The 13,520-nt window shown below is 38.3% G+C and overlaps 1 protein-coding gene across 32 annotated transcripts in view; it reads right to left on the bottom strand.

Annotated features, from left to right (window-relative positions):
• The window catches only part of Aopep (aminopeptidase O (putative)), a 418,900-nt gene that overhangs the window by 369,660 nt on the left and 35,720 nt on the right, over window positions 1–13,520 (bottom strand). The window contains exon 2 of one of the 32 annotated variants that reach the window (XM_013072658.3): window positions 671–761. The exons of the other annotated variants lie outside the window; for them this stretch is intronic. The gene's annotated coding sequence lies outside the window, so the exon portion shown is untranslated. The remainder of the gene's footprint in view (window positions 1–670; window positions 762–13,520) is intronic. 32 annotated transcript variants of the gene reach the window in all.

The following is a 13,520-nucleotide window of genomic DNA, read 5'->3' on the forward strand; positions in this document are numbered from 1 at the left end:
ACTTCAGCATTTTTGGCTATTATTGTGCTCCAATTTAAAATGCCAGCCTGTCTCACTGAAACATTTTTCCATTCTCTGTCAAAAGCCATAATATATAAAAGTTCCCCTTTTATCAAAACCAATGGTTAGTTTTCCAGTGGCTAACCACTGCAACCTCTAAAATAAGTGTACTATGTGGTATGTATTTTAAATGCTTAAACAATTTTCTTAGCAGAACCATTAAAAAGATTTGAAAAGATTAATGTACAGCAATGTTTTTCTTAATCAGGTGGGGAAGAATCAAAAAATAAACAGAGCTATGGCTCAGAAAAGAAATTCCTCTGCCACTTTGAATCACCCAAACTGAAATAGGCTCTGTAGAGACATTCCCAATCCCACCAATGAAAATAACTTCATTCTCCTCTCAAGCTATAAAGCAATGTATATCACTGTCATGGACTTTTAACTTATCCTTCCTCATTTTACAGTTCCTCCAGTGTTCTAACAATTCGTTGGGACTGATTTATTTTTGTGTTCGTTACCATGTTAAATAGAGTACCTTGTATACAGTAGGTTCTCAGTGTGCCTGTGAAACTTATATCTGAAGGTATTTGTAATTTTAACATTTAGTTACTTATAGAACCGGCCTGGCTTGCATAAGTTATATAGGCGAGTAGAAATTATTGTTTACCAAATAATCTTCCTTCCTTCCTTACAGCTCATTGTTTTCTTCTCAGGATACACCTGTGCTCTTTACACGGCATCTTTTTTCTTATAAGAAGCTTGGGGAAAAAGAAAACATTTTTTTACATATGTGCTTATTCTATAGCATTAGCACATTATGAGTAGTTTCTTGAAATTTAATTTTACAGATTACTTGACCAGAGCACGACAGCTTTCTCTACTCCAGGCATGTGCATTCCTTAGGAGGCATCTTATGCCCTTAATGATAGCCAGTTTACTTGTGGAAATAATGGTTTCTGGGCCAATTCCACAGATAATCAAAAGCACACAGTCATAGGAACATAGATTATTGCTGTGAAATTAAATAAAAGAATTTCAGAATTAGAAGGAAATTTAAAGTATTATTTTTTGTTTAGAAAGTGTGTAGTTTTATGTTTAGAAATATCATATTGACATATTATTCTGCAACTTATTTTACCCAATGGTTTTGAAATGTAACCATATTAATGCATACAGATCTACTTTATTTCTTTTAACTGTTTAGTGGCTCCATATGAATGCTCCACAATCTATCTGTACATTTCCCAATTGGTAAATATTTAAGTTCTCTTAAATTTTTCACTATTACAATGCTGCAATGAATTTCCTTGTACACATCTCCAAGTGCAAGTTTTCCTGGGTAAATACTCAGAAAATTCCATGTTGCCTGATACTGTCACATTTACTATCTTTCGGTTTATTTTTTTCCTGGTACATCATTTCAATTCCTTAATTTTTATTTCTATCTTTTATGGGTTGTTTTGCCTCGACTGCCTTTTTAAAACATTTGGCTGGATTTTTACAAACATAATTATCATTTTTAGTTACTAAAATTAATTTATTTACATCATTGCAATTACAGTTGTAACAGTGCTGTTTTTCTGTCTACCATGATTTTCTTTGCTTTTTCTTTTTTTTTGGTGGTGGTACCAGGGATTGAACTTAGGACCTTGCACTTGCAAGGCAGGGATGTTGCCACTGAGCTAAATCCCTGGCCCTCTTTGCTTTTTTTTAAAGATTTTTACTTTGATTTTTTTTTTTTTTTTGCATTACTGTTCCCCGAACCCAACCAATGTTTCATAAGTTATACAATGTTTTCCTTCTTTAACAGTCCTAAAGTCAATTTCTAGCAGCCTTCTAAACAATACAAGGACCTTAAAAATTTAATTAACGGCTCCTACTCTTCTTCATTACATACCAGCTTCCATATTATTGATGCTAATATCTTAGTATCACATTTTAAATAACCTATAACCAACTTTTTAAAGTTACTATTTATTTCTATTTACAAATATGTTCATCGGCTTCCTTACTCATGACTGATTCATATAGCCCCCTCCTTCCTTCCAGGTTCAAGGCCACATGACTTGCTGCATGACAAAGTTACTTTGTGGTTGCAAACAGCAACCATTTTATTCTATTTTGTAGGTAAGGAATCTGGGTAAAACTCAGCTGGGCCATTCTTCTAGATCTTGTGAATTTGACTATGACACTCAGTAGTACTCAGCTAGAGGATGAGCTTGTTGGAGGATGACCAGAGTGGCTACACAAAGCCTCTCTAACATATGCATGTCAGAATAGTTGGTCACTGTATTCGGTGGCTGACAGCTCCAAGAGGAAGTGCACTAAGGAATCAGTTGAAAGCTACATGGTCTTTTCTGGCCTGGCCTGGCAAGTCAATGTGGCTATCACGTCTACCACAGCCTATTAGTTTTAAAAGTCATGAAGTCAGTGTACATTCAAGGAGAGTGGAACACACTCCACTTTTGATGGGAAAGTGGTAAGATCGTGTAGTAGAAGAGCATGGAAGATGGGAGCTATTGTTATGGCTACTTTTGGAAAATACAATCTGCCCAATTTTCTGTTTACTTAAGTATATCTTTAGTAATTCTTTCAGTAGGAGTCCTATGAGTAGTTAACTCAACAGATGTATATTTGCAGTGTCTTTATCACATTCTCTATTGAATGAGTATTTAACAAAGTATAGACTTTCAGGTTGACAGTTATTTTCACTTAGTACTTTGAATATACTACTCTTTTTTTTTTTGGTACTGGGGATCGAACTCCGGTCCTTGCACTTGCAAGGCAGGCGGCGGAACCACTGAGCTAAATCCCTGGCCCTATACTACTCTATTTTGCCCTCATTTTGTAGACGTCTTATATTAATATGCATTCCTTAGTATATATGTCTTTTTTTTCCTCTGTGGCAGCTTTTATGTTTTTCTTATTTTTGATGTTCACTGTTTCACTTACTGTGTCTAAATGTGGATTTGTTTTTATTTGGCTTGCTCAAGTTTTGGAGGGCTCCTTCAGTCTGAAGGCTTGGGAATCCTGTCCTTGTATAGCCTGGAACAGACAGTAAAATTTGTCTCTCCACTGGACAGCAGAATAGGAATTCTTCCTCCAATTAATGCAGGGATTGCTCCTTCATGTCTTTCTGTGGATAATTTGATTTCAGTTATCTACATGTACTAGTCACCAGTTGATTAACTCAATTCCCCTATTATTAGATCTCTAGCACTATGTAGTTCTCCACAGCACAGCGCAGTTTCAATTTTACATTTGTGTGATTATTTAATTAGGATCATGACATTCTTAAACGAAAAGGAGTATCACTTCTAGTAACAGGAATATTTAGATTAATCTTCTCACTATTAGCACTTATAAACTCTAAACAAAAAAATACACGCACATGCTTACACAAAAATGGGCAAAAAGCTGGTAGAAATGGCAGGAAGTTAACACTTTGAAGAGTGAATGACACTGAGTTTACTGTTTTATAGTTTTTCACATGAGGGCAGGCCCAGGTCAGTGCTGGGCAAACCAGCTGAAATTCATATTAAAACCTGCAGTCTTACTGCCTGAAGAATCAGAGAATAGACTGCAGGACTAATTCAGCAGCTGGAAAGTAAAGGAGAACTCCAGGATAGATGATATCCACTAAGCAAGAGTGCCATATTTGATATTCAGGCTCTGAGTACTTCTCCACTGACCCCTTGAACTGTGCATGTGTGGGGCAGAACAGCATAAGGCCAAATAAATGGAACCCGAAATTTTGACTGCTGCCCCTGCAGAGAAGGCACAGTTAGAAGTGTGAGTTCGGCCAAGTTAATTATCTGCTAATACAAAACATTAACATTCTTCAGAGGAATATAACAGAATTCAGTTTCTACAAAGTATAGATCACAATACAATTACTAAACATGAAAACAAACAAGAGGGCCGGGGATTTAGCTCAGTGATTCCGGCACCTGCCTCACAATTGCCAGGTCCCAAGTTTGATACCCGGTACAAAGAAAGAAAGAAAGGAAAGAAAGGAAAGAAAGGAAGGAAAGAAAGGAAGGAAAGAAAGAAAGAAAGAGAAGAAAAGAAAAGAAAAGAAAAGAAAAACTATATTCAAGAAAAAAAAGCAAGCAATGGAGATCAATTTGAATGAATCCAAATATTAGCATCAGCAAACAAGGACGTTAAGGCAGCTATTCATATTATAATTAAGAGCATAAATGATGTAATAAGATGAACAAAGGAAAACTCAGACAACAAATAGGAGTTACAAAAAAAAAAATCAAAAAGAAATTCCAAGGCTGGGGATTTAGTTCAGTGGCACCGCGCCTGCCTCACAAGCACAAGGTCCTGAGTTCAATCCCTGGTATTGGAAAAAAAAAAAAAGGAAATTTCAGAAATGAAGAATAATACATATGAAATTTAAAATTCATGGATAGTTTAATAGTAGATTAGACACTGTAGAAGAAAGAATACTTGAACTTGAAAATATAGAAATTATATATAATTGATACAGAAATTATCCAGTCTAAAAAAAAAGAAGAAAAAATGTTGAAATAAATGAACAGATGACTGGGGTGTTGCTCAGTGGTGGAGCACTAGCCCAGCATGCATGAAGCCCAGCACTGAAGGAAAAAAAAAAAAGAACAGAGTCCCCATCTACCTTTGGGACAAAATCTAAAGACTTAATATGAATATGATTGCCATCCAGGAAGACAGGTAAAAATAATGAGGTTATCAGAAAGCACTCTAAAAAAGGATAAGCAGTGAGAACAACCAGCACTTAGATCTTGGTTTCTAAATACCATTTTCCAAAAAAAGGAACCAGGCCTTTTTGGAGAAAAGTTTGATTCTAGGATGGAGAAGGGGAAATACAAGATGAGCCTAGAACATTAGAGCATCATTCAGGCCCTGAAAATAAAGAGGATGGGGAAGAAAAGAAAGAAGAAAGGAGAGAAGAAGACAAAGAAGATGATGAGAAAGAAGGGTAGGGCATCTCAAAAGGATACAGGAATCAATCTAAAAGAGTTTCCAATGGCTAGAACAATCTGAGCAAGGCAAAAAGAAAAAGGCAGTATTGGATTAAAGTCCAAAGAATAAAATACATACCAGTGAGTCTATTCTAAAAAATTAATGATTGAATAAATAAATATATCATCTTGTTGAAGAATTCCAGATATGTAGATATTACTTCTTTCTCGACGTACAGCTTAATTTCCCTCCTCTTGAGTATAGGCTGGACTTAGGGACTTGCTTCCAAAGAATAAGGAATAGAAAAGGAAAAATAGTTTGTCGTAGAAAAATCTGGGAGACACAACTGTAACCACATTATCAAGTTTAATATCACCAGTAATAAGTCATATTGATATCATCATCCCCTGATATGATACAACAAGGATACTTCACCTCTGTTGTACTCCTAAAAATCTATAACCTTATTGTAAACATGAGAAAATGTCAGACAAGTTTACAATGAAGGACATACTAAAATCACCTGACCAGAACGCTTCCAAAGTGTCAGGGCTATAAATGCAAGTATGAAAAATTGTCACAGAATAGAGGAGTCTAGGGGATATAATGATAAAATGCAATGTCATATTCTAAATGGGATCCTCAAACAGAGATTTAAAAGAAAGTGAAAAAATATAGTTAATAGCATTGTGCCAAATTTACTTTTTTAGTTTAACAACTATAATTACATTAGCTGTGAACCACACAGGGAAGTGGGGTGATAAGCATATGGGAATTGCCTATACTATCTTTGCAACATTTTGATAAACCTAAAAGATACCAAAAGAAACTTTATTTTTAGCACAGTAGAAATTTTCCAAATTTGGTGAGAGAGAAAGATTCTAAAATCTAAACAAGCCAAAGCAGGATAAATGCAAAGGAAGCTATGCTTACCCACATCATTATCAAACTGCTGAAAGAAGCTAAAAAAAAAAAATCTAGAATACAGCCAGAATGAAATGGCACAGAATACATAAAGAACAATAATACATATGAAAGTTTCTCATCAGAATAACATTTGAAGTCTCATCAAAAACAATGGAGCTCCAAAAAATGGTGAAATAATTATTTAAGCGCTGAATGAATGAGGGGGGACATTTGCCTCAACATACTAGTCCTAAAAACCTCACATACATTATTAATTTGTTAGGAGGTCCCTATTTTTGTACTTAGCAAAATGTCTGCTTACTCCTGATTAAATTATCCAAAATTCTGAATGAATGAATGTTGAACTAAGTTCTACTTTATTCAAAATAGTAATTTCTCACATTTACTTATTTCTGTAGTATCTATTTCATAACAAATATAATCTCAGTCCAAACCTCCCTCAAAAATACCTACGTCCTTCTCCTCACGAAATTCTTATGAACGCTGGTTTAGGTCAACTGACACAGCATAGAACTCCTTTTCTTCTCAAAGGCTGAGGCAGCTATTAAACCTTCCAGCTCCTCAGAACTTTTGTTTTAGCTCAACTTCGTATCTCCCCAATTTGGGGAAATCATTCTATGGTGTCTTTAAACAGTTATTACATTTTAAAAGATAAAGTCACTTTTAAATAGCAGAAACAGGACAATCAAAGGATCACCGTTATCTTTGGTTCAATTTCCATCTTTGAGTTTAGGTCATTTGAACTTTAGGTCAGTGACCTTTTGTCATTTTATTTGGTTTCCAGCATTTTAACCTTAAGCTTTTCCCCTTTGTTCATTCCTTTTTCTTTTCTTTCACTTTGAGCAAAAAAGTGTTAAAGCAACATAAAGCTATTTGTTTTAACTGTACAAGTACCAGGGTTTCAGAATTTAAATTCCCTCTGGAACCCTAACTCTAGCCACACCCCCATATAAATATATACTACAATAGGGTCTTTCATTGCAAACTCATACTCAGGAAGCAGTGTCATTTGTCACTGAGTACATAATGCAAGATAACATAATGAAAAGGGGATTTTGCTTTACTCCCTTAACTATAAATAAAAATATGTAGCATTCTGCAGGATTACCACATGCGGTATGATATTAACTTAAATACCAATCTTTAATACAAATTGTAAATAGGATAAACTGTGCTCTCTGGCCTCAAGCTTTAAATAGTCTCTCTTTTCTATAAATTTATGGCTTTCACGAAGCATGTAAAGGGTCCCTGCACATAATTTGTAATCATGTAATGAAAGAGGCTATTGTAATATATATGAGGGACAGACAGAGACAGAGAGAGAGAGAGACAGAGAACAAAACTGTAGTCAGTGTTGTGAGAATTATACAAAGTGCTCGTGATGAAGATCAACGCAGTGAGAAAAACGAAAGTCTGAGTGAAAGACCTCTGCCAGGGTAGAGAAAGCAAATCACTGTCAGCTATGGCCTAATTTATATATTATATCCAGTGAAGGGTGGGGAAAGGTCTACTATGTGCACATTGAAAACAAAAACTGACTTGACTCCCATCAGTATTCATCCACCCTGAATTCCGCTTAAGCATGAAGTGACATGATGGACTGCAGCCTCCCTGATGTCAGCTTGTTTACTGTGGCCATCCTATCCACATCAGAGCATACTGATGCAGCTCCTCTTTGGTGCTTAATGTGTTTATGCTCACGTTATCAGCAGGCATCGGGTTGCAAAGATCAGATTGGAAATAATTTCACTATTTTCAAAGGGGAAAGAATTTATCCCTTTGATTGCCACTTGCTTGCAAAGTAGAGCATGTTTCGGTTCTCTGAAGAGTGCCACTTAAACTAAATTAGAGTGATCAGAAAAAGATTCCTGAGAGAAGTCATTACAGTTATTTTAAAAATGGAGATTTCATTTTCTACTCCATTTTCAAGAAGTTATACTTGCCCAAGGAGGCTGATCAATCCAGGCCCTGGAAGGTTATTTACCTCCTGAATTTTAAGAGCTGATTCCTCATTAGGAACTATGTATGTCTTTTTTTTTTTTCCCAGCACCAGGGAGGAACTATTTATGTCTTGATTAACACTGAAATATTTGTCCCCTCACACTATTAACAATTGAAGATTCACACAAAATACCAACATTTAAAAATTTAGAAAATAACCTTTCTGTGTCAAAATTTTTAAGACATGTCCATAGAACACAACAAAGAACCAGTAAATCAGAGCGTAGCTGTTGATGGTATACCTTTTCCATCATTTCTAATTCTGTCCTTTATCCTCCCTCAGCCCTTGTCATCTTGCTCAATGCACAAACCTTTTCAGACACAGCCAACTCTTCATCCAGGGATAAATAACTTGATTTACCAGGTTTTTTTAAAAAGTACATTAATGAGAAAGAAAAAAAAAACAGTGAAGAGCAGTGAAAGTATCTAGCAGAGGTAATCTAGAAAGATAAATAATTGATATTTATAGGGTGCTTACTATGTATCCAGCATTCTCCCAGTCTCGTGAAATCTTTATTAAGCCCTTTACTTAATCTTGTTAAATCCATTTACACATAACATTCCATTTTTAAAACTCCCATAACAATGAAACACAATAGAAATTTTTCTCTAAATTCTTATTTCTTGAATTTTTTTAGGTAACATATATGAATTTCATATGAAAATTCAAAATGTTGCAAACTTTCGCATAAATGGGTTAACCTCATCCTACAGATGAGGGAATGATGCTCAAAGATTTTTATGTGACCAAGATTACCAATGATTTGAACACAAGTAGTTGGACTCCAGAGGGTTATTGTTCCCTACATCCACTGTCTCCACTGCACAGCAATCCTACAAAATGTCCATGACATGCCTCCTTACATCACTGTCACCTGGAAAACCAAAAAGACACTTGTCATTAACCACAGCTAAGATGTAGGAGACCCAAGGCTAGGCTCAGGTCGGGGAAGAGAGGTAAACACTGTTCAAACAATAGCACTGCATCTCTGCCCAGCTCTCATCCTGTTCTAACATTTAAAAGAAGAGAGCTCAGTAAAAGTGAGACATGAATAGCAGATTATTTTAACAGGAATTTTAAGGCATTTTTCAAATGTTTTAACACTTAGAGTATCTAAAACATTTTTTTCATAACTTCAGATAACTTGATGAATAAGAGGGCCTTCAAATATTAGATGTAATTTTAACTAATTTTATCAAAAGCCATTTTGTGCTACATTTTCATGCTTGTATTACCCATGATTATCAGAGGTTAAGTAACTCTACTCCATCCCTCCCCCTCATTGCTGTGTTATTCCATACTCACTTTTATTAACTGTACACTAGATAAGAAAGTGGAATAGCTCAGGCTGGAGTCCATCAACAATTTCAAATCATTTCACCAATGTTCTCACTAGAACTCCCAAATTCCTGCTAGCTTAACTTGGACTACACCTACACATTGATGGCAGAAGCCAGGCAAGCCCCCTATTGCATGTTCCCATTAGAGTGTGTTGAAATTTGCAAATTCCTTTATGTTTCCTCTTCTAACCACTTGTTTGCTTCACGGGTAGTCATCTAGGTTCCATCCACCTCTCTCATGGCCTGTTTTTGACTCCAACTCTGACACTGCCACCTCTTGCTTCCCTCCCACATCTACTATCCCACCTCAAAGCAAATAGGAGCCTTTCAAGTTGCTCAGATTTTCCTACTGGAAAAAAAGTACAGTAACAACAAAATGTGCCTTTTCCTTGCTGGGCTTAACAGCTACCATACTAGTTATTGTCTTTGCTATTAAACTTTACCAACCAGTAGGTTATACCCTTTTCTATTTTATGACCATACACATTTCTTATAGCTGTTGAATCTGCATTTGATCATACCACTTCGCCAAAAGTTTACTTTCAAACATTCACAATTCATTTCTTGAAAAATTCAGCCTGAACTCAGTCCTCACTTCCCTTGACTCTCTGTGGCATCTGACATTACTCCTATCCACTGTCGGTTTCTCCGCTGACAGCTCTGCCTCCAGAGCTTAGTCCTGCACCATCTCTTAATTCGAGAGTCTATTTCTTGCTTCCATCTCAGGTAAAACACACACACACACACACACACACACACACAACTAATCATTCTATGCAAAGGACTCAACTCCTTATCACCACCTCTGACCTCTTAAGGCTTAGCCTCCCAACTCCAAAGCCATGCTTCTCAAACTATCTGCAGAAAAAGGTTACTTTTCCCAGTTTTATTCTTTTGTAAAGACAAACCACTAAAAACAAAGAAAAAAGACATACAAAATACAAGCACTTTTTATTGTTGGACTCTGCCCTTAACACCCCACTTCTAGGTTTGTTATGGTGGCATCACCTACCACTGATCCAAAGTCTTGCCTTACCTTGTCTCCTCTCTGTAACTCTATCCAATCAATCATCAGCTTCTAAATTGTACTCCTTTAAATTCTTCTTTTATCAACCCTTTTCCACACAGAATGCAACAACTCCAATCCAGAAGCTAATAGTTCACCTACCTGAACTATTACAGTCTCCCTGTGTAGTGAGCAATCAATGGTGCCATTTGTGAAATTTCCAACTCTTTCTCCCCAGAACCTTTTCCAAAAGAGAGGGAACCATTGTAATTAGATACTGACATGTGACTGACTATGAGGTAAGATAGAAGAAATAAAGGATAGGTGAAAGGGAGATAAGGAAAACATAACTAAAAATTGTACTTTTAAAAAGACTAACTTTAGGGCCTCAGTTGAAATTATCCAAGGTGATCCATATCAGAATTCCCTTGGTTAAATTAGGTTTCTTTCCTTCCAGACCCAGCACACTCAAAATCCCTCAGGAATACCGAAAGGCCAAACTGTAAATTGACTTAATTTAAAAAGTAAGGAGCAGAAAACTAATCCTAACAACAACAGTCCACACCTGTAGAATGGACCACTACCCTTCTGGGGGGTGGGTCACCTTTTCCCAGAATTTCCACCCCTTGAGAGAGGCAGAAATGTTCCCTGTTTCAAGAAATAAGCACTCGCTCTCTCTCCCTCTCTCTCTCTCTCTCCCTCCCTCTCTCTCTCCTCTCTCCCTCCCTCCCTCCTCTCTCTCTCCCTCCCTCTCCCTCCCTCTCTCCCTCCCTCCCTCGCTCTCTCTCCCTCCCTCTCTCTCCTCTCTTCTCTCTCTCCTCTCTTTTCTCTCTCCTCTCTCTCCCTCCCTCCTCTCTCCTCTCTCTCCTCTCTCTCTCCCTCCCTCTCCCTCCCTCTCTCTCCCTCCCTCGCTCCCTCCCTCGCTCTCTCTCCCTCCCTCTCTCTCTCCTCCTCCCTCCCTCCTCCTCTCTCCCTCCTCTCCTCTCCCTCCCTCGCTCTCTCTCCCTCCCTCGCTCTCTCCCTCCCTCGCTCTCTCTCCCTCCCTCTCTCTCCTCTCTCCTCTCTCTCCTCTTTTCTCTCTCCTCTCTCTCCCTCCCTCTCTCTCTCCTCTCTCCCTCCCTCCTCTCTCTCCCTCTCTCCCTCCCTCGCTCTCTCTCCCTCCCTCTCTCTCCCTCCCTCCTCCCTCCTCTCTCTCCTCTCTCCCTCTCTCTCTCTCCCTCGCTCTCTCTCCCTCCCTCGCTCTCTCCCTCCCTCTCCCTCCCTCTCCCTCCCTCTCTCCTCTCTTCTCTCTCTCCTCTCTCCCTCCCTCTCTCTCCCTCCCTCTCTCTCTCCCTCCCTCTCTCTCCTCTCTTCTCTCTCTCCCTCCCTCTCTCTCTCCCTCCCTCTCTCTCTCCCTCCCTCTCTCTCCCTCCCTCTCTCTCTCCTCTCTCTCCCCTCTCTCTCTCTCTCATGTGTACCTTTTAATTTCTGCCTAATAAAATCCTTCCCATGCCTCTTACTAACTAGTTCTAAAAATTCTTTTTTCATAACAGGAATCAGCAAACCTACAAACTTATTCTACAAAAAGCATGAGTTAAGTTCCTCATCTCAGCTTCAGGAACCTCCTCAGACCCTGTACAGTAACAACTAGTTTTAGCTGATTGTGGGAGACAAGAGGAAAACTGAGGCCTACTTGGCCTCCCCTGTGAGCACAAAGGAGAAATGCTTCACTCAGGCGTGACTGCGTATCACAGGTTCTAGGGAAAACTTAAGACAACTGAGGTTAAGTTATTTATCAGAGCATGTACTAATGGATATTGGAAAGCAGATGAATCTTGTGTTACTTTGACTGCTTATACCCGTGTTTGGGTCAATAAAGGCAAGATGAGCCAGACATGGGGGTCCTCTGCCTACTAGAGGCAAGAGCCCCCTGTCATTCATCCTCATTTGCTCCCCCGGTCAGGGAGAACAAAGTAGCCAGTCGACTACAGGTAGTGCCCCAATGTAGGACCTGGGACCTGGGCTCAACTACAATTGATGACTTGTAAATGAAAAGTGTATGTCATTTCTAGATCTAGCATTTAACTGCTGGTGCACGACCCTCCATAATGCTCTTTTCCTTCTCTCAAGGTAAACAAAATATGTCATGATTGCTGTTCTAAATAGCCTGAGTCTCAAAATAACTGATAAGTGGAGCCCCAGTTGAGCTGTGATGAACATGCGGTATACATAACATACCTTTATTTTTTTAAGCCACAAAGATTTTGGAGTTTTGGAGCTTTTTAAAACTACCGCTTAGGGCTGGGGATTTAGCTCAGTGGTTTCGCCGCCTGCTGCACAAGCGCAAAGACCTAAATTCCATCCCCGGTACCAAAAAAAACTACTACTGTACTACTTTAATTTATCCTGATTTTAATAGGCTATCTCGAGTATTTCCTCTCTCCAAAAGCCTTACCAATCAAAAGACCAGTTCTTTCAACTTTCTCCAATCAGACCGACCTCTTATTGCCTGAATTGGCCAAGCTTATTTTCAGCCACCACCCAATGCCCTACCCTATCTTTACAAAGTCATTTTCATTCGCTCTTGCCTCCCTCATCTCCTTAAAGATCAGCTGTATCACCACTCTAAGCATTCCTCAAGAGCTCTTATAACAGCCAACACCGAATACTAAGTACTAGGCTTTGTTCTAACACTGTCAATGTATTCATTTAGTCTTCACAATAACTCTATAACTTGGGTACTACTATTATACTCATTTTACAAATGAGGAAGCTAAAACATCTACTCAAGGTCACATAGCAAATAACTGATTAAGCCAGGAATGAACCCAGCATTCTGCCTCTCAAAACTGCCTTCTTAACCACTGCCTTTTGCTGTCTCCAGGACATGCTCGTCTCTCCTTTCCCTGAACTTCATTACACTTGGCTAGTCTTTCTGGTACATGATCCTGTGTCCCATATATCTGGTCACTGTTGGGTAAGTGCAGGCCTCATCCACTAAGCCAGACTGCAAGTTCCAGAGCTACAGAGAACCAAAGTACCATTCTATCACTCATTAAGAAAAGGGTTCCCCCCCAAAAAAAGAAAAAGCAAAAAAAAAAAAAAAAAAGAAAAGGGTTCCCCCAAGGAATCACTTCTGTAATAAGCACAGTTTTTTTAATCTTCTGAATTTTATGATGCTTTGACATCTTGAAGCTTTACTGATCCTGGAGAGACTATCCCTCCCAGAGCTAGCTAATTCCCAGAGATAGTCAACAACTTCGCCAGTGAGTATACCTTTCATATGCAAAAAACAATCCATGCTCCACAC

The sequence above is a fragment of the Heterocephalus glaber genome, unplaced genomic scaffold (genome assembly GCF_053883595.1).
Source record: "Heterocephalus glaber isolate CG9 unplaced genomic scaffold, H.glaber_assembly_v1.0 deba00000594, whole genome shotgun sequence".
Classification (NCBI taxonomy): Eukaryota; Metazoa; Chordata; class Mammalia; order Rodentia; family Bathyergidae; genus Heterocephalus; species Heterocephalus glaber.